General features: G+C 41.8%; 1 long non-coding RNA gene across 2 annotated transcripts in view; it reads right to left on the reverse strand.

The window, feature by feature from the left end:
- The window catches only part of LOC137455699 (uncharacterized), a 97,253-nt gene that overhangs the window by 40,520 nt on the left and 35,406 nt on the right, over positions 1 to 21,327 (reverse strand). For both annotated transcript variants that reach the window (XR_010990875.1, XR_010990874.1), the window contains exon 6: positions 4,286 to 4,438. This is a non-coding gene — a long non-coding RNA (uncharacterized lncRNA). The remainder of the gene's footprint in view (positions 1 to 4,285; positions 4,439 to 21,327) is intronic.

Here is a 21,327-nt window from a genome sequence, read left to right on the forward strand (position 1 = left end):
TCACCTCCCTGGGCAGCACATTCCAATGGCCAATCACTCTTTTTATGAAGAACTTCCTCCTAACATCCAGTCTAAACCTCCCCTGGTGCAGTTTGAGACTGTGTCCTCTTGTTCTGGTGCTGGTTGCCTGGGAGAAGAGACCAGCCCCCACCTGGCTACAACTTCCCTTCAGGTAGTTGTAGAGAACAATAAGGTCTCCCCTGAGCCTTTTCCTTTCCAGGCTAAGCAACCCCAGCTCCCTCAGCCACTCCTCATAGGGCTTGTGTTCCAAACCCCTCGCCAACTTCCTTGCCCTTTTCTGGACACGTTTCAGCAACTCAACATCTTTCCTAAACTGAGGGGCCCAGAAGTGGATGCAGGACTCAAGGTATGGGCTAACCAGTGCTGAGTACAGGGCAGAATGACCTCCCTGCTCCTGCTGGCCACATTGTGCCTGATACAGGCCATATAAATATTGGTTATGGATTAGGATTATCTCCTGCCTTTGACAGGTTGCAGAAAATGGTCTCAAAAACCCACTTTACTATACTCTAATGGTTGTGTATGGACTAGAAAGTCAGAAAACTGCTGAGACCCATAGTTGGAGTGATGCTCTACTGGATTGTTACTTATTGAATGTCTAGTTTGGGTTTTTTCCAAGTCTTTTTGAGATGGAGGGTGTCTTATTTATGCTTTTCTAGCTTCAGCAATTTTCTTGGCCTATAATAGTTTAAAATGGCAGAAAAATTGCTGTCCCTTTTTGGGTCATGTTTGAACTGAAATGAAAATGGGGATGGGGAGGGTTGCTCAAGGAAAAGCTTTCAAGGCAGAACTTTTAATTAACATTTTGATGCCCTAATAAACTATCAAAGGAGCAAGTACTTTAGAAACCCATTGATAAAAATGGAAAGTCTTGTCACCTTAATCTGCCATAAAAGCTCACAACAGTAGGGTGACATGAAATAAAACATTGCTGGTAGTCACCTCTCACCTTAAACCAAATTAATTCGAACATAAGTGAATTTATGATTAAAGGCTTTAGAGACCTTCATGGTTTTTTTTCAGTTAAAATTTAGAAAGTTCAGATAATTCCAGCAGATAATACAGCATTCAAGGTATATTATATTTTTCTGTATTTTTTTGTCCTAGAGACCATAAACATTAAACTATCTCATATAAAAATTGGAACATCGCGCTTCTCAGACTCCAAATACCACATCATCAGCAAATCAGACCTTCGGTTGAGCGAGGCATGCTTCATCTGAATGCAGGAAATCTGGGTGATTTGGAAGCTACAGGTTAAAGTTTTACTTACTCTGCACAAAACATCCTCCTAGATGTAGGAGAAGGTAGAAGCCTCAGCCCTGGAGGTTTTGAAGTCCAGGCTGGATGTGGCTCTGAGCAACCTGATCTAGTATGAGGTGTCCCTGCCCATGGCAGCGGGGTTAGAACTAGATGATCCTTGTGGTCCCTTCCAACCCTAACAATTCTGTGATTTTATGTGTCAGCTCAAAACTGAAGGAATCATCTCACATAGTCACAACGTTAGTTCATCAGTCTTGTGTCCTGTTCAAGCCAACAAGTGGTGCCAAACCTTGGGAAAGAGAAACTGTAACAAGAAGCAGCGAAATAAACTCTGCAGAAGTGGAGGAACTTCCTAATCTCATGCAGCTGCTAGCTGACGTTTTCTGAAGATCAGCTCTTTTATTTTTTCCCCCTTTTTTGTTTTTCTTCTCCAATCTCTCCCTCATAAAAATGCAACAAGGTTTTGATCACTTAAACCAGAGTGCTGATAACTACTGCTACATATCTTCCAGTTGGCTTAGAAAATGAAAGAAAGTGGCTATTTTTGGATGCAAAATGCCATGGAAACATGCACTGAGTTCTGCTGATGTAAAGTTGCAAACCCCATGTATTTAGCTAAAAATGAACCTATTCCCCCCAAACATCCTAAATCAAATTATTTTTTTAAACATCTCTTGGTTGCTTTGTTCAGTGTGGGGTTTTTTATTTTGCTTTGGTTGGGGTTTTGTGTGTGCTTTTGTTTGTTGTTTATTTTTTGTTAATAGGAAGTTACTAAACAGGCAAAGGTCTATCTCATGTTAGAATAGAATAGAATAGAATAGAATAGAATAGAATAGAATAGACCGGGTTGGAAAGACCTTTGAGGTCATCGAGTCCAACCTATCATCCAACACTATCTAATTAACAAAACCATGGCACCAAGCACCCCATCAAGTCTCTTCCTAAACACCTCCAGGGATGGTGACTCCACCACCTCCCTGGGCAGCACATTCCAATGGCCAATCACTCTGTCGATGAAGAACTTCTTCCTAACATCCAACCTAAACCTCCCCTGGCACAGCTTGAGACTGTGTCTTCTAGTTCTGGTGCTGGTTGCCTGGGAGAAGAGACCAACCCCCACCTGGCTACAACCTCCCTTCAGGTAGTTGTAGAGAGCAAGAAGGTCTCCCCTGAGCCTCCTCTTCTCCAGGCTAAGCAACCCCAGCTCCCTCAGCCTCTCCTCATAGGGCTGTGTTCCAAACCCTTCTTCAGCTTTGTTGCCCTTCTCTGGACACTTTGCAGCCACTCAACATCTTTCCTAAACTGAGTGGTCCAGAACTGGACACAGGACTCCAGGTGTGGCCTAACCAGCGCTGAGTACAAGGCAGAATGACTTTCCTGCTCCTGCTGGCCACACTGTTCTTGATACAGACCAGGATGCCATTGGCCTTCTTGGCCACCTGGGCACACTGCAGGCTCCTGTTCAGACTACTATCAATCAGTACCCCCAGGTCCCTTTCTGCCTGGTCACTCTCCAGCCACTCTGACCCCAGCCTGTAGTGCTGCATGTTCATTCTTTCATGCAGCAAAGTAGCTGCACAGTTGTACTCTTTATAAATTCTACTTTGCACAAGAATTGGTTTTGAGATACTATTCTAAAGAAGGAGAAAGTAATAAGAATGTAAAAAGAAGGGAAAGGTAATAAGAGGGGGAAGATAATAAGAAGGGAAAGGTAATAAGAAGGGAAAACCATGTGTTCTTCCTGGATGAGGGTCTGATTCTCAATGCTCAGCTGAGATTCCAGATTGAAAAGTTAAGGTAAACATCAAATCTCACTGAAGAAATGTTTCAAATGTTCAATGTGCCTAGTGTTCAGATAAATGGTAGGAGAAATCACTTTCTCTCTACAGCACAGAGTCACTTAGGGAAGGGCTTAACCAACCCCTTCATATGCTGATTTATTTTCCTGAGAACTACCATTTGGCTCTGAGAATCATCTGGTCTATACTGTGGTTTCATTCATATGATAAATAGGGTTTTTTTACAAATGTCAGTCAAGGAAAAAAAAGCTTTTTCCTAAAACTTACATTTAATTATGTGTTATTTCACAGTGATAAGCCTGGCCTAGAGACTGAAGGCCAAACTCTTCAGCTCTATCAACATCAAAAACTGCTTGACTGAAAAGCCACGAACTTTCCCGTTATTGTTGTGACGTTGTTCATCAGGGCCTGAGATGATGCATTCTGCATTGTCCAGCTGAAAGGAATGTGTCCAAATAACAAGGTCAACCTAATTTCTGTTGCTCTTAGATAGTTAGGAATCCCCAAAGTAGAGCATTTTAGAAATTCATCCATTTTAATACAGTTATTCTGAGAAGTCTGAAGCATCACCCACTCTAACAGACAGAAGGCTAAGCCACTCTGGGTAAAGATGCATGAACACTTCTACTTCACAAGTTTCCTTGGATTAGTTGTCTCATGATAGCTGCCTATTTTTCTGCTCTTAGATTATGTCAAAGTATTTCTACCTAATTTGTCATCCAATAAAAAAGGATTATGGGGCACTGTACAATTTTGCATTTACAGTTATCACCTATGAGCTGATGGATGATCTCTTGCTCTGATGCTATGGTTTATGATCAAACTGTGATAAATAAATCACTTTTCCATCTGAGCCTTGACTTGCCTTGACTTGACAAATGAATCTGCAGCAGCAGAGCAATGTACTGCTAGTCTCCTCAATCCTAACAGTGTCTGGTTTATTTACCATTTGTCTTTAAGGAACACTGCTATGTTTAAACAGCTTTTGCAAGCTCTTCAGTAAATCCATTCCTACTGGGGAAGGAGCACTATCACTAGGAGTTCTCTAGCAGTGAAGAAGGATGTGGACATACTCAAGTGTGTCCAGATGACAGCAGAGCTGGTGAAAGGGCTGGGAGGCAAATATCACATAATTTAAAAACTTTTAGACAAGGTAGAGGAATATTTTAAGGAGCAATGAATGAGTTAGGTCTCTCCCTTACCTTATGCCCTCCTATGTCCCATGTAGACGTTCAACAGAGCAGAGTGGCCATGAAACAGCTCAACCAGCACCAACTCTCTCATCCTTTCCTAGCCCAGTGCAGCTTGATGTGCACCAAGTCTGTGCAGCAGTACACCTCAGAGAAGGAGCATCGCTGTGGGGAGGGAGAAATGGGAAGAACATCATCCATCAACTTATTCCATCTGCTGGATCTGTTCCAGCCCTGCCAGAGCAGATCAAAGATACCTGCCAACATGTCAGGTATCTTAAAACTGTCCAAGTACAATCTCCCTGAGGAGTCCCAGTGTTCTGACCTTTAAAGCACTGTCATCATACCCCTAGACAGATCCTGGTAGGAACTGTATGTGCTCCTCCACAGGCATAAACACTCTGTGTCAGGCCAAGCAAACTCGAGTGCTGCACAATTAATATCCTGCAGCCAGCCAGGCCCCAGTAATAAACCTACCAAAATTTACACATAAATAAAACAAGACTCTCAGTATGTGCATTGCTTTGCAGGATCAGGGAGCTGTTCTTGTGCACAAATGGAGTCACAGCTGTCAGCGTGGGACATCCTAAACTGCAGTGATTCAGCAGACATTGCTGCACATTTTAGGCACTAAGAATCACATTTTAGGCACTAAGAATCACATTTTAGGCACTAAGAATCACATTTTAAGCACTAAGAATCACATTTTAGGCACTAAGAATCACATTTCTGCTACACAGCAGAAAGAATTCAATATTTATTTATTTTTTTTTGCCAGAAAAGTTATTCAGCCATTTTAGGCTACCCTAGAGCATTACCCTCTCTAAACCAGCACTGGCCCTGTGCTACATTTGCTTTGGCCGTTAAATAAACAAGAATTGGTGTGCTTGATCTCCCCACCTGCTACAAACTCCTGTAATGGAGGAAAGTACAAGACCAGAGACGTACACATTCCTAAATGAATATCCTGCATGACAGATATTAAATATGCTGCTGCCCAGGCAGGTTGTGGAGTCTCCTTCTCTGGACACTTTCAAAACCTGCCTGGATGTGTTCCCGTGCAGTCTGCTGTAGGTGATTCTGCTTTTAGGGGGAGAAGATGTTTTAAATTAGCCTGCAGAGCCTTGGTTCTTAACCAAGAGAGCATTCTGCTTAGTACTAGCTTTGACTTTTTGTCTTTTGGATGATTATTTTTTTTCACTTTGGCTGAAGCCCATTATGAATTCTGTCTGTAATTCCAACCCATGAAACCTTTGATTGCCACCTAGGGATTTCTACCTCTGAGAGATCTAGAAACAGCTTTGATCACAGCTGTCAAGGCACTAACATTGTTTTTTCTCTGAGACCATAACTCTGATCTTGCATTATAATTCATTTCTGGATTTAAGCCACATGCTGATTCAATAAAGACTGTCAGCAGCTAATGGGGAGGTTCAGAGGAACCAAAGGAGAGCCATTGCCTTTTCCCAGTAAGCATTCCCCCGTTTAAAATCAGCAGCATCCCAAGAAGCTGTTTTCAATGCGGCCAAAAAGCAGGTAAGACCACAGGGATACCAACACTCAGGCATAAGGACAGGAATGATCACTAGTAGCAAAGTGGCTTTATAGAAGAACTAAGCATAGTAGAGATTGCAGAGATGTGAAAATGACTGCCCTCCCTTCAGAAATCCTAAATTATACAGCAGCTTTGGTCAGATTCCAATAACAACCCAGTGCCATTCTTTTCCCTGTCAGAAGAGCACTTACCCACAGCTCATCTTAGGCATTTTATTGCAAGTGACTGACAAAATAAACCAGATCTGAATGTAGCAGACAATGTGTAAAAGATGATATTGGCTCCCAAATGCTGAGGAATAGATGGAATAGATAATTGTGAAAAACATATGATAGTGCAAAAGATACACACAGAGCAGTAGGTTTCCTTTGCTTCCCCTCTTTTGGCCAGTCAAAAGAGATGATTATTCCACTGTGTTCAGTGCTGGTGCAGCCTCACCTTGAGTTCCGTGGGCAGTACTTGGCCTGATCATTGAAGAAGGATGTTCAGGCACTTGAATGCATCCAGAGCAGGGCAACCAAGCTGGTGAAAGGGCTGGAAGTTGTGTCCTTTGGGGACTGGCTAAGGACTATCTTGGGTTACTCTCGTTTGGAGAACAGGAGGCTGAGGGACAGCCTCATTGCTCTCTATAGTGTCCTGAGAAGGGGACATTGAGAGAGAGATGCTTATCTCCCTGGTTTTCAGTGCTAGGCCATACGGAAACAGATCAAAGCTATACCAGGAGGGATTCAGACTGCACATGGACAAACATTTGTGTACTGAGATGGTGCAGGGTGATTGAACACTGGAATAAGCCTCCTTGAGAGGTGGTGGATGCCCTAACTGTGTCAGTTTCTAAGACATATAGAGTCATAGGATTGTTATGGTTGGAAGGGACCTCAAGGATCGTCTAGTTCCAACCCCCTGCCATGGGCAGGGACACCTCACACTAGATCAGGTTGCTTAGAGCCGCATCCAGCCTGGCCTTAAAAGCCTCCAGGGATGGGGGAAGAAGTCAGTCCATTGCTGGTTGTAGGTACTTCCCAACTGAAATACCTGTTCTACCTCTAGACTCTGTAGTCCAAACACTTACTAGTTAGACTTCAGAGCATTTCTTTCCTCTCTGTTGAAAAAAAGATCATCCAAAAGCTTGCTAGCTAAACTTCAAGTGAACATTTCACTCATCCCCATCAGAACAATGTTGTGAGCTGGTTGCTCAGTAACATATTATTATTATTTTGCTCTTTTTCTCTGCCTTGAAACTGAGCACAGCTGGATAAAATTCAGAGGAAACTTAAGATTGCTTTTGATTAATGTTGGCTCTGAATCGTTTCTGGTGACTCTGCTTGCTTTCTTAATTTATCTCTGCATAATGAGAAGCAGATATTTTTGATCAAAGAACTGCTGATAGCTACTAAACTGTTTCCCTGTGGATTTCTTTTATGACTACTCCTGCACTCTGTTCAGCAGGGGAAAAAACTCCTAATTATTACATGGTACCTACATGACTCTTATTATGCTGGATATCAAAAGGAGAATAATGAAAATATTTAGTGTCTCATCCAAAGACTCTGGAGGCACCTCATCAACAGTAGTCAATCTTTTGGACAGCAGGCAGTAATAATTTCACAGGTAGAAAATTCTGCCAGGAATTTGCAGAATAGTGTCTTATTCTAATACTTTTGAGCCATAGCTTCTAGGAGGACCTCGAGCACAAGCTCTATGAGGAGAGCCTAAGGGAGCTGGGATTGTTTAGCCTGGAGAAGAGGAGGCTCAGGGGAGACCTTATTGCTGCCTACAACTACCTGAAGGGAGGTTGTAGGCAGGAGCGGCTTGGTCTCTTCTCCCAGGCAACCAGCACCAGAACAAGAGGACACAGTCTCAAGCTGCACCAGGGGAAGATTAGGCTCAAGATGAGGAAAAAGTTCTTCACAGAGAGAGTTGTTAGCTGTTGGAATGTGCTGCCCAGGGAGGTGGTGGAGTCACCATCCCTGGAGGTGTTCAAGAGGGGATTGGACGTGGCTTTTGGTGCCATGGTTTAGGAGTCATGAGGTGTTGTGTGAGAGGTTGGACTTGATGATCTTTGGAGTCTTTTCCAACCTTATTGATTCTATAATTCTCTGACCTGTTCCATGATCTCCCCCACACACAGAGGTGAAGCCTGTCAGGTTGGTAGTTCCCAGGGTTCCCCTTTCTCTCCTTCCCAAATATGGGTTCAGTGTGTTGGCTTTTTTCAGTCACCAGGGACTTGACCAGACTGTCTTGACTTTTGTCCAATGAAATCCTATGCAAGTGAAAAAGAGCAGAACAAGGTAGGCAACAGGGACAGTCAGATGAAACCCCCTGTGACAAGGAGTTGTGGGACAGCAGAAAATATTTTTCAGGAGTTGGTTTCAGGGGTTAACAATTACAATCTGGGGAGATTGTAGAGAAAAGTGTTCTGTTAGCAGACTGGTTACATTAGCAGGATTCAGATAGATGTGAAATTCAGTGCAGAAGAATGTAAAACAATGCATAAGTTAGTAAACTGTCCTCCTGTGCCTACTATTGATTAGCAACATCAAAACTCCAACAGAGATTTCTCAATGGTGAGTTCAATCCTTTATCCAAAGTTTGACACCCACACAGTTTTGTGGCATTTAAAGAAAATAAGATTAGGTAAGAAGTTCCCGCATAAATAATTCAAAACCATTATGGCTCTGACTTTATCAGAACATACAAACTACCTACTTACTATAAGGGCAAGAGGAGAATTTTATTACCTTGATATCTAAAGGCTCTGAGCTCACTATAAATGAGGTTGCTTTGATCTGGAAATTTCAGCTACAAATTGTGAAACCCAACTTCATACATCCAAGCTGGAGTATTTTGGCAGGGTTTCAAAATTCAGAAGTGATTCTGCTTCTGAATGTCAACCATTACATAAAACAGGTTAATGAGACCCATTTTAGTGTGCTGCAATAAAGTAACAGGCTCTTCTGAGGATGATACATGAAAGGATGAAACAGCATGACCCCACATTTCTATGAAGTCCTGATAAAAACATAGGATTAAGTAGAAAGAAAGAGTGGGGGGAAGGAAATGATGGTACTGAAAACTAAAGCCTAATTAGCTAGCAGACCAGCCAGAGCTTGAAACAAATAAATAAATGATGCTTTCCTTCCTGAAATAAGATTTTTCACTGTTTTTAAGGTGGTAACATTCCTTGAAGGGGTCTTCCAAAATGCACCTGGATGTCCTGTCCTGCTCCTGCTAAAACAAGGCTTAATCACAACCTTCCTTTCAAAAACCAGTTATGCATTTAAATCAAATCTATCTAACCACAATTCTTTCATATTCTGTTCCAGATGAATTCCTACAGAAACACATGAGAGGCCAATCCTGTCCTGCTCTTTCTCACTGAAACATAACAATGGAAATAGACAATGTTTTGAGTAGCAGCCACTGCTTTTGGCTTCAGCACTTGATGCATAAACACACAAGGAAATACCCCAAGGATTCAGTCAAGCTAATGATGAGATAGCACAGTGAAACAGTGCAGAAAGTATGTGGGACAGAGGAAAAGTGCAGGAGTAATAACCTGATGGTATGAAAACGTGTTGTATACCTAATGTATGGGATTCAAAGTGTATTTTGAATCTCTTTTGAGAGTTTGCAAAGTGTAACAGGCATTACACATGTCTGTGATGCCTGCTCTCCTTTCACAACGTTGCGTGGCATTTTGTAGCAGCACCATAATAAACCTGGAGCTGCAAGAAGGTCCCCAAAGGAAACATTCCCCACTTCACTCTTATGTCCCAGGAGGGATGCAAAGCAAATGCAAACTTACACAAGAAGACTCAGAAGCGGCAGTTTCTACTGCCAGTTGGAAATGAATGATTCATGAATGCAGAGGGATGAGGTAATGTCATTAGGGGAGGACTGAGGCAATGAGACAGCCTGAAAGCTAAAGATTGCACCTTTCAGAGGTAACCAACTGGCTTACTGGGAAGAGCCATACAGCACTCCTGGCAGTGCTTCAGTTCATGGAGCCAAACACCTCTGATGCCATTTCATATGCTAAACCCATTTAAAAGTGACTCAAGAAGGAAAGGGTTGTAGCTCAAGTAGTTGTTCCTTGTTCCACTGAATGGTAACAACCAGTCTTCAAATAAATACATCTAGACTCATATTTTGTAATACAGTGCTTGCTTTCCATCTTCTTCATAAGCAAGACTTAGAAGGTTGGCTGGTTTTAAATGCATTTCTGGTTCGGGTGATTACATTTGGAAACACTAAACCAAGCTGGTTTCACTTTGATGGAATTTTATATGTCCTGTAGAAATCAGAATTCTGAAAAAAAAAGAATAATTAAATGACAGAGTTTTGACACATGGACTTGAGAATGCAGGAAGTGAGCCACAGACATCAAGATACATCACTAATGCCCTGCAGGGCAAAGTGAAGCTTTCTGACAAACTACAGAGTAACATGTTGGGAAGGGAAAAATCCAAACCAACAAACCAAACATTGCTGCAACTTGCAGGAAAAAAAACAAACCAAGAGGATGCAAGTCTGTAGTTAAACTGCAATGGAAATTAAGTGGCAATAATTCAAAGTTGAGATTGCTGTCTTAATTTCGTGCCAGTTATCTGCTGGGGACAGAGGAGGGAGGATGCTGCTGCCAACCTTCACCTCATTCCTGCAGAGATAGAAGAAAAAAGGCTCATTAAGTGAATTCATATCAGCAAACCTGTCTTTGAACAAGTTGTCTCAGTATTCAAAGTAATTAGCAGGAGGGAATCAGGCAGCTTAGATGGCTGACTTACCCTGCTCTAGACTAGGCAGCTGAAATTGATTGAGTGCAGGTCTACTTCCTAAATTGACATTACCTAAAAATCCCTCCTTTTCTCCATTGCCTGTAAAGAGTCCCAGCATCTCTAGCTCAGCTCTTAATGGCTAATTTGTTGCTGTACAAGGGAAATGCCTGTGCTGCCAAGAACACTCAGCACCTGTACGAGATGCCTCCCAGTGACTCCTCCACCTCTGATTTGCAGCAGAGACGTGTTCCTACATCCCTTATAGAGGACTGCCAGCTGGAGTTAAATGCAACAAATTTTGCCTAACTGCTATAGCCAGATGGTTTCCTGACAGCGTGCCAGCCCCATCCCAACAGCATCCAAATCTATATGTACTACTTAAAGAAAAATCTCTGTTCAATATCGTCAGGAAAATTACACCTCCTGTTTCTTGGGACAATCATGAAAGATCTCTCATCATCTCCTCTCTTCACCAGCCTCTTTGTAGTTATTTGAAAAATAAAAGACTAGCATAAAAGGACTCTTAAAGCCCTACCATCAAACAACAATGCTTTATACAGCTGTCAACTACTGTGGATTCTAAGCACTGATAGCAAACTTTCTCTCATAATTCCTGAACTCTGGCAGGCTGCTTAAATCTCTCCTTTTTAGCAGCCCAAAAGCTACTCTTGCAAGGTTATGTCAGAAATCATGAGAGCTGCATCACTAACTTGACACTGGGTTCTTCCCTCTTATTTAATGCTTTGGGAAACTTAACACATCTCAAGAATTCACTTTTTTGGGGGGGAGAGGGAGGGTAGGTGAGAGGAGTGAAGCAATCTGTATTCTATTACTCTCTGCCTTTGTGCTCTGGTGGCTGTATTTTTATCTACATCAAAGGGCTTGACTGTGCTTTCTCACCTGGGTTCCCTCCTCTTTTGTGCTAAGGTGGGAGTGAAGAGCTCAGCATGCTGAGAAGTGAACTCCAAAGGGAACAACATCTGTTCTTTTAAGTACTGGTAAACAGATTCCCATCAGAAATATTTGTACATTTTCCCCCTCTGCTACTCTTTAAGCATTCTGAGCAGAAATTAAGCCTTTGCTACACAAACAATCAAATGCAGCATAAGAAAATCCAAATGTAGCTGTCTTTCATAAGTATGAAGATTAATTACATGATCAGAGATGATCACCACTTGAATGATCAAAAGACTTTTTCAAATAGAAAGGTTTTTTACAGTGATTCTCTGATAGCAGTCAGGGCCTGGATTTACCCAATTGCTTCTATATACAATCAGTTCTTCAGCTGCATCACTTTAGCCAACAATACTTTATCACAGAATCACCAAGGTTGGAAGAGACTTCAAAGATCATCCAGTCCAACCTGTCGCCACAGACCTCATGACTAAACCATGGCACCAAGTGCCACGTCCAATCCCCTCTTGAACACCTCCAGGGATGGTGACTCCACCACCTCCCTGGGCAGCACATTCCAATGGCTAACAACTCCCTCTGGGAAGAACTTTCTCCTCACCTCCAGACTAAACTTCCCCTGGTGCAGCTTGAGACTGTGTCCTCTTGTTCTGTTGCTGGTTGCCTGGGAGAAGAGACCAACCCCCTATTGGCTACAACCTCCCTTCAGGTAGTTGTAGAAAGCAATAAGGTCTCCCCTGAGCCTCCTCTTCTCCAGGCTACCACCAAGACTTCATATAATTTTTCCTGCTTATGAATAGGAATGTAATATTCATGGGGTGGGTTTTTTTCCCCATTTTTTTCTTGGATTAGAGAAATAAAAATCTGTTCTCAAAATGTGTAACCCTTTGTCACTTTCTGCCAGGTTAAAGATGAATTGAAGTCAAAGATCTATCAGAGGCTGAGTTGTGTGTTTCAATTCCACGCAATAATAGATGATGGCTGACATGAACTTGTCAAGAGTAAATCTTGTCAAACCATTGAAGCAACAGAGCTTGGGGAGAAGGAAGAAGCAAAAGGACTGTATGCTAAAGCTTTTGACACAACCTTCAGATAACATTGTTGCATAGTCTTGGGAAATTCAGCCAGGGGGTCCCAGATTTAATTTGCTGTGATTTAGGCAATGTGGCCTATGTTACAAATATCTGAGAGCCCTACAAAATCTCCTCTATCATCACCCTAGTGAACAAGCCAGTTTCCCCCACATGCATCAGTGTGGCTACACTATCATCTAGATTCTCTTTATGAGTATGTGGCAAAGTATGCACAGGCAGCCCAAGCTTTCTGCCTGCTCTGAAACTACAGAAAAATCTCTGGATTATTTCTTTTCCATGAAGCATCAAGTAAGAAAGCAATGCACTGTGCTTGGAGCACCTCAGTTCAGAAGTTGAAATTAGAGATGGTGTCTCTAAGTCCGCTTTTGAGACTGAGGAAAACTGAAAAGCACAAATCTCTCCCAGCCAGCTCAAAGTAGCTCTTGCTAGCTGATACAAAAGCAGGGGTGCCAACTCAGTACTATTACTAAATTTCTCTCATCAGGAATGGATTTTATTGTTGTTTTGAAGTTCCAGCACAGAGAGAGAATCCAGATGCTTCAGATTCTCTGAGTTTAACATTTCAATCTGATTTTCACCAGCGTGTAATTCCTTCAGCAGCTTGCAGGAGGGGAATTCTGGGCAAGGCACAGAGTGTATTTGTCCTCAGGTAAAGCTGCTCCGGGGATGCCATCGTTGCTAATTTGGAAGGGACAGTTTCCAGGTGGTTTTGAGTACAATCCAGCTGCCTTAAGCTTTCTCCTTCCCAAGGAGACAAAGACCATACATAATTAAAATTTAAAGCAAACAAAAAAAGGAAAAAGAAACAATAAAAGAGGGCCAGAAAAAGCTTTGAGGTCTTCTAATTGAGACATATGTTTGCCACATGTTTACTTGTGTTATGGGAATCTATATAAAGTCCCAAGCCTGCCCATCCCATTTAAGATTCCTTCAATAAACTGTGAGTTTGAGCAATGACTCCATTCTCTGAAACCTGTATTGATGAGAATGAGCACAGGCTGCATTGGATTAACCATCTGTATTGTAAATGCTGGGCATAAAATAGATGATTACCATATAACTTGGAGACAAATTTGAATTAAATATTGATCCATCCAAACTCTTAATGGCCAGAAAACAGCTCAGCTGTCATGGGTCTTGGAGGCTCCAATGGTTTAGATGGACACACATAGGCAGATTATACAGCATTAAACCCCCAGAACACAGGGTTCCAGGGCTATTTGTTGGAGGTGACAGCTGGAAGGAGTTAAAATCTAATATGTTATAGTTAAGTCTGAAGAGAGAACTGCTCAATGCAGTGATTAGCACTTGGATGAATGGAGCCAATTTCTAAGCCTTCTGGTGGAGATGAAGTGCACCAAGTAAACAAGATCACAGTATCACAAAGGTTGGAAGAGACCTCAGTATCACAGTATCACAATATCACAGTATCACAAAAGTTGGAAGAGACCTCAGTATCACAGTATCACAATATCACAGTATCACTAAGGTTGAAAGAGACCTCGAGGATCATCGAGTCCAACCTGTAAAGATTACACAGAGAAGAAGGTGACAACATTAAGGTGATGTGTTTAATTGATAACACTGTCTGAAGTGGCTGGATGGTGGGCAGGTTTGCTTTACATTTCCTCCTAAGCTTTGGAATAAACAAATTAACAATAAGCTTTTTGACTGCTCAATGCTATGACAGGAAAGTGTATAACAGAAGGCACAGGTCTGCCTTCTGCTGCCCAAGGTGTACCAAGGATATCCAGATATCAAAATAACTTTATGAGTTACAGGAGCAGCCAAGCATCTTTATGTTACACTCTTCCTCTGCCTGGATTAGTTAATTTCCCCAACATTATGTAGCAGAAAATTTGTGTATTCTCTAAGCCCAAAGGGACATAATTTGACCCCTGTTAAGCATCCAGCTTTTGTATATGCTCAGGAGCGAGCAGAACTGATGTAAACATAACAAATTCAAATCACAGTGAAGCTGAGGTGAGATAAAATGAGGCTGCATTGATGAACAGTGTCTGGATATAACTGGTTGGTAAATCTTTTACTTTCTCAGTGTTGTGATGGCAAAGCAGGTAAATGAGGATTCCAGGAAAGTGCATTCACAACCTACTTTTTCTTTTCCCACAGCACCTTCATCCATAAATATATTGGACTGGGAACAGCTTTTACTGCTGGTTTCTGACTACCTCTTTGATCCCTTCCAGCTTAACAACTGACCACTAAGAACTGACAACTACATCAAGCTTTTCAGTGGAGGTGATCACCCATCAGTCAGCTACTTCACTTACAATTTATTTCCATAGATTGCTTGTAAGAACATCAGATGAAACTGTGTGAAGGTATGCGTGTGAATTTAAAGCATCATCCAATGCTTCTGCCTTAGCCAGAAGGACTGGCAACCTGTCACAAGAAATATGTTAGCTGAACTCCATCAGTACTTGAAAACTCTGTTCTTATCCCCTAGGTGCTTATAGATCAACTACTAAAGCATATGCTTCAGGAAACCTGCTTTGTGAAATGTTGACATTAGCCCAATTAGTACACAGCTCTGAGATCACCTTTTTCATTTCATTTTTGTTTCTTTCTTCTTTTTCCCCCTCAAATATATATATATATATATATCATATATCTCTCATGTTTTCTGACACATGAGGTCCGCAGCTTTCAGCATTAGAAAGAGCAGATTTCTGCTAACAAAATAAAGCAAACTATTTACACCTGAGGCAGCCCACTCCTTTCAGCAGTGCACTGTGTGCTGATCATTTCAGAGCTTTCACATCCACTTTTCATTCCAGAGTGAAGGAAATAATTTATTCCACTCTGTGTGGCTCACTTCTGCCCTCCTCACCTCCTCTTCTGCCCTTTATTTTATTGAGCTGTGCTCTGTACTTTTCTATTTAACAGCCAGAACAAACCCTCAATTGTCTCCTTTAATACTTTTGCCTGCTGTGAGAGCTGGACACTGCAAACGAGCTCCCCGTGAGCCACCTGCTGCACAAGAAATCAAGCAGGAGGAGGTCAACCTTTAAACCACTGAATGGCTCTGAGTGAAGCCACTGCTCTCAGCTCTGAAACTTTTCAGTGCTGCAGCAGCACAGCTTGTCACGACCACCCCATGCAATGCTACAGGTTTGGGGCACAGTAGCTTGAAAATTGCCCAGCAGAAAAGGGCCTGGGGGTCTTGGTTGACAGTTGGCTGAATACCAGCCAGTGTGTGCCCAGGTGGCCAAGAAGGTCAACAGCATCCTGGCCTGATCCAGCAGGCTAGTGTATCCAGCAGGACCAGGAAAGTCATTGTCATGACAGGCTGGAATTGGAATAGAAGAGGGAAACTGGGAGGGAGCATTAAAGCTTCTCAAGGCTTGGTCTGACCCCTGGTCTCTAAACCATGGTCCCACATTTCCTAAGAACTAATAACACTAGGAATCTAAACTCTTCTGAACTCTGTTTTAGAGCATCCTTTTTGCCATGAAATGACAGCAATTACAAAAGAGACAGAGATAAAAAGGGAAGCAAAGGAGATATGGGAATATGATTACTCATGTGAATACTCCCCTCACAAAAACTTCAATATGTCACTCTGCAGGATGTATCCAGTGTTTGTCCTGTGTTTATAGCACTGAGGCTTAAAGAAATCAACCTCAATTTTGTGTTCATGCTTAACAGGAAGGCTGATATCAGAATTAAGAACAAACATGTACACATTGACAGTTCATGCAAAACTGTCAGATAGTTCAGAATAAAAGAGTTTCATAACAGTCCCACCCTCGTTTGCTCTCAGGTCAGGGGGCTGGGTTTTAGGAAGAGGAAGTTACTTGCTTCTTTCCAGGAAGCTAATTGTGGTATTTTCAAGCTATACCTTTAAAATTTTTCATAGATCTTGAGCAGAAGAGAGGTAAAATGTAAACAAATCACTATTGGGTGTAAAAAGGAATACAAAGGTAAGTCTAAACAATCCCATTGGAGAGATATCTACCATAAGATTGGTTGCACCAAAGAAATTTTTCCTTCTTCTCTCCTTGATTCTTCACTCTGGAGAGATACTAACTTGCTTCTGCTTGACCTTGGCTGCAGTGTAGACTTATCATTATTTTCCTTTTTACACCCAATAGTGATTTGTTTACATTTCCCCTCTTTTCTGCTCAAGACCTATGAGAAACTTGAAAGGTATAGCCTAAAACTGTCCTACTAATGACATCAGTCACTCCTTAAAATGATTAGAGGATCCATTTATCTTAGAACTGTAGAACACTTTGGGTTGGAAGAGACCTTTAAAGGTCATCTAGTCCAACTACCCTGCAGTGAGCTTATCATCTCACCAAAAATATCCAATCACCTTCTTTCAGGTACACAGTGGGAACTCAAGTATCACCTGATGCTGGTTTAACACTCAGATGAGATTGTCCACAGATGACAAAGGAGCTGAAGATTGAGCATATTTCATGCCTGAGAGCAGTGAGCAGGACAACATGAACTCCAGCACACCTCAAACTGCAGGGATCTCAATGAATTAAAACCAAATAAAAATAAGAAGCTGGAAACTCTGTCAGTTACAGTTTAATGAGCTTGGAGTTAAACCAGGTGATTAGCCATGTGTTTCATCTACCCTGGGCCTCAGCAACTCCTCGGAGAAACATCCTGATTTGCCATACCTTGGTGAGTGTTTGCACTCACCCACCAGTGCCCATGGGTGCAGCTCTCCATACTTCTAGGGAATGGTTGAGCCCTCCTTCTCTTGCCAAGCCTTCCAGAACATGGGAAGAGATTTTTTGACCAATATCCTTTTCTCTGCCATGAGACAGAAGAGTTCCAGAGCAATAAAAGCATAACCTGCTCTCTAGCTTGTACACCCACTGACCTAGGTTCAAGGTTAGCTAAGCATCTCCCAAACTCCATCATTCAGTGGCAAAGGCAGGCAAGTCTGGGCTGCTTCTCTAATGAACATATCTTGTGCCTATGAACTTCTCACTTTACCTGTCCCCTGGCTGAGACAGTATTTGCTTTGTGTTTTGTTTGGGTTTTTAGGATTCAGCAAATAAAGGTATTTGCCTCTGGTGCTGTTCAATCTAACCTGCTGTTAAGGACAGATGCTTCAATTTTCTTTCCACTGCTAATGAAGCAAGTGAGTATGTGGCTTGCTTCTTCAATCAGAGCTCTAACTATTGAAAGGAAAGGGGCTGAAAAATGCAACACAGAGCTTGTAGAAGAAGATTCATGTCCTGATGTGGCCCCAACCCCACTGTTTTATAAACAAGTTAGTCAGATCCCAAGCCCATAGGCTGAATTGCACAATAAACCTGAGAATCATAGAATCATAGAATCAATAAGGTTAGAAGAGACCTCAAGGATCATCAAGTCCAACCTGTCACCCAACACCTTATGACTAACTAAACCAACTAAACCATGGCACCAAGTGCCACATCCAATCCCCTTTTGAACACCTCCAGGGATGGTGACTCCACTTTCAGCTACTCACAGAGTTAATTATCACTCAGTGTGAGAATATCACAACATGTGTTTTGCAAATGTTGTTCCTAATTCCTTCTGAAGTCTGAGGTGACTCTCTCAATGGAAAATTGACAATTTTGAGTTTATGGTATTGATCTGATGAAAACTGTCTGCAATACAAACTTTTGATGTATGTAATCATCACACTGTGAAAGGGTTTTGACACAGAGGCCAGACAAGGAACAAAGAACAGTTAACCTCAGTGACTGCAGTCCAAGCAAGTAATGGATCAAATCTAATAGAAACCTAACCTTCCTCAGCTGCAGATAGACATGGGAAAAGCAAAGGATTTCCAAATCAAATCAAAAGTTCAGAGTAGACTCAGAAAAGGAAACATGGCTTAGACTCCCAGAATCACACAGAAAGGTTTGTAAAGAGCAGGTGGAAGGTGTAGACAACCAGAAAAGGAACTCTGAAACAAAGAGAGGATCACAAATTATGTGCTTCTCTCAATCACTTTGCATCAGTGACACCAATACAAAATTCACAGCTTATACAAGAAATAGATTAATCATTTTTACCCCCAGCTTTCTGTGGGGGGTTTCTTTTGTGTGCTTTTAATCTCTTGACATGAAAAAAGATATTAGAAAAAGTTATTAAAGGCATTACAGCTTCAATGCAAGATACATTTTCTGTTCAGTGTGGATTTTCCTGGCAAAGTTTAATTGTTTGGGGTTTTTTTAAAGATAAAGTAGACTTTTCTGCACAACACCAGGCTTAGATTCAGTCTACTACTGCTTTAGATGGTCTGGTAGTTCAAGTTATCTCAATTTGTGTTAAGGAGATTATGGGGACCATAATCACCGAGGTAAACAGTGCTTTATATGCAGGGGAAAAGAAAGGAAGGCTTGGAAGATTATTTAAATTGCATTGCTAAAGGGGTGATCCTTCTCTCATAACATTTATGGGCCTTGATAACAGCTGCAATTTGTAAATGTAAGAAAGCAGAGCACTGGGTGAAAAGTTTAAGTTAAAATGGTCTGTATGAGCTGGTGCTGGTTTCAAAATCCAGGGACAAGGCAGAACATCGAGAGACATAGCACATGGACAGGAGATTGTGACTCTAGGCATGTCCCAGCCTCCTTTATTGTGTGCCCAAGTGAGATTCAGGTTCCTTTAAAATATCTCCCACCATTTGAGTGTAACTTAGAAATACTGATTTGCAATGGGTGGTCACAAGCAGTTCCCACCAGCAGCTAGGATCTTTTTACTTCAGTGTCTCTGCATAGTCCTCCTCTAGAGACAAAGTACTTAGAAGAAAAAAAAAATAGCTGTTCTTTAACTCATGTAACTACTCTGTTTTGCAGTAGTACAGCAAGATCTAACTTGTGCAACTACTGTTTTGCAGTAGTACAGCAAGATCTAACTTGTGCAACTACTGTTTTGCAGTAGTACAGCAAGATCTAACTTGTGTATCTGCTCTGTTTTGCAGTAGTACAGCAAGATCTAACTTGAGTAACTACTGTTTTGCAGTAGTACAGCAAGATCTAACTTGTGTATCTGCTCTGTTTTGCAGCAGTACAGCAAGATCTAACTTGTGTATCTGCTCTGTTTTGCAGCAGTACAGCAAGATCTAACTTGTGTATCTGCTCTGTTTTGCAGCAGTACAGCAAGATCTAACTTGAGTAACTGCTCTGTTTTGCAGCGGTACAGCAAGATCTAACTTGTGGAACTACTGTTTTGCAGTAGTACAGCAAGATCTAACTTGTGGAACTACTGTTTTGCAGCAGTACAGCAAGATCTAACTTGTGGAACTACTGTTTTGCAGTAGTACAGCAAGATCTAACTTGTGTATCTGGTCTGTTTTGCAGCAGTACAGCAAGATCTAACTTGTGGAGCTACTGTTTTGCAGTAGTACAGCAAGATCTAACAGCAAGAACATGTAATCCAAACCAACCAACAACTTCTACCTTTTCCATGGATTTGCTGCACAGTGGATATATGGCAATGGGGAAATTACTTTTGTAGACTTTTACATTCATAAAGTCTTCTTAAAACAGGCAAACAGCAACATTTCTATTACCTCAAACGCAACCATGATGTGTGTTTACTGCTACTCAGGAAATAATTACATATGCTAAATCCCTGTGTTTGTATATTCTCATTTTGGCTTCCATTCAGACAGACAGAAAAGATTTACAGTTCCAAACTGCAGGTTATTTTGTACGCTGCCAAAAACAACACTTCTGGTAAGAAAACAACTGTAATCACACTGATGAGATTTCAGAATAATATACCCATGTTTCTGGAATTAAAAACAAAACAAAACAAAACAAAACAAAACCCAAGGAAAAAAACAATAAAAGGAAAAGGAAAAAAAAAGCAAGAAGTCAAATTCACACAATAACCATCAGCTGAAAGGTCATTCTGATTTTCTCCCCTCAATATCCCTCAGGCAATAAAATTCCATCATTATTATAATGCACTTCATCTGTGCATTTTAGCATTTCTGCTCATGTATTTGGCAGTTCATTTAGAAATGAATTTGGATCAACTTTCAGCTTTTCGTGGAAGCACTGAAAACACAGGGTGCTGGACAAGCTCCAAGCAAGGTCAAGTCATGTTATGTTCCTAAACTGCCTCTGTAATCCTAACATCCACCAGATTGCTGGCAGGGATGCTTGGACTCTGACCATGTCAAGAGATCAAAACAGGAAAACAAATGACTCATTTTCATATTTTTACCTGTGAATCTTGCCTCAAATTCATGTCTCTCATTGAAAGAAATATTTTAAATGAATTAAAGCACTGGCCTTTCTGGCAATGAGGATATTTTACACATAGACATAAGAGACTGGATGGGGTGCTTGGTGCCATGGTTTAGTTGATTAGGTGGTGTTGGATGATAGGTTGGACTTGATGATCTCAAAGGTCTTTTCCAATCTGGTCTCTCCTCTCCTCTCCTCTCCTCTCTCCTCTCCTCTCCTCTCCTCTCCTCTCCTCTCCTCTCCTCTCCTCTCCTCTCCTCTCCTCTCCTCTCCTCTCCTCTCCTCTCCTCTCCTCTCCTCTCCTCTCCTCTCCTCTCCTCTCCTCTCCTCTCCTCTCCTCTCCTCTCCTCTCCTCTCCTCTCCTCTCCTCTCCTCTCCTCTCCTCTCCTCTCCTCTCCTCTCCTCTCCTCTCCTCTCCTCTCCTCTCCTCTCCTCTCCTCTCCTCTCCTCTCCTCTCCTCTCCTCTCCTCTCCTCTCCTCTCCTCTCCTCTCCTCT

The sequence above is a fragment of the Melanerpes formicivorus genome, unplaced genomic scaffold, assembly GCF_026170545.1.
Source record: "Melanerpes formicivorus ecotype bairdi unplaced genomic scaffold, bMelFor1.0.p_v2 SCAF_105, whole genome shotgun sequence".
Classification (NCBI taxonomy): Eukaryota; Metazoa; Chordata; class Aves; order Piciformes; family Picidae; genus Melanerpes; species Melanerpes formicivorus.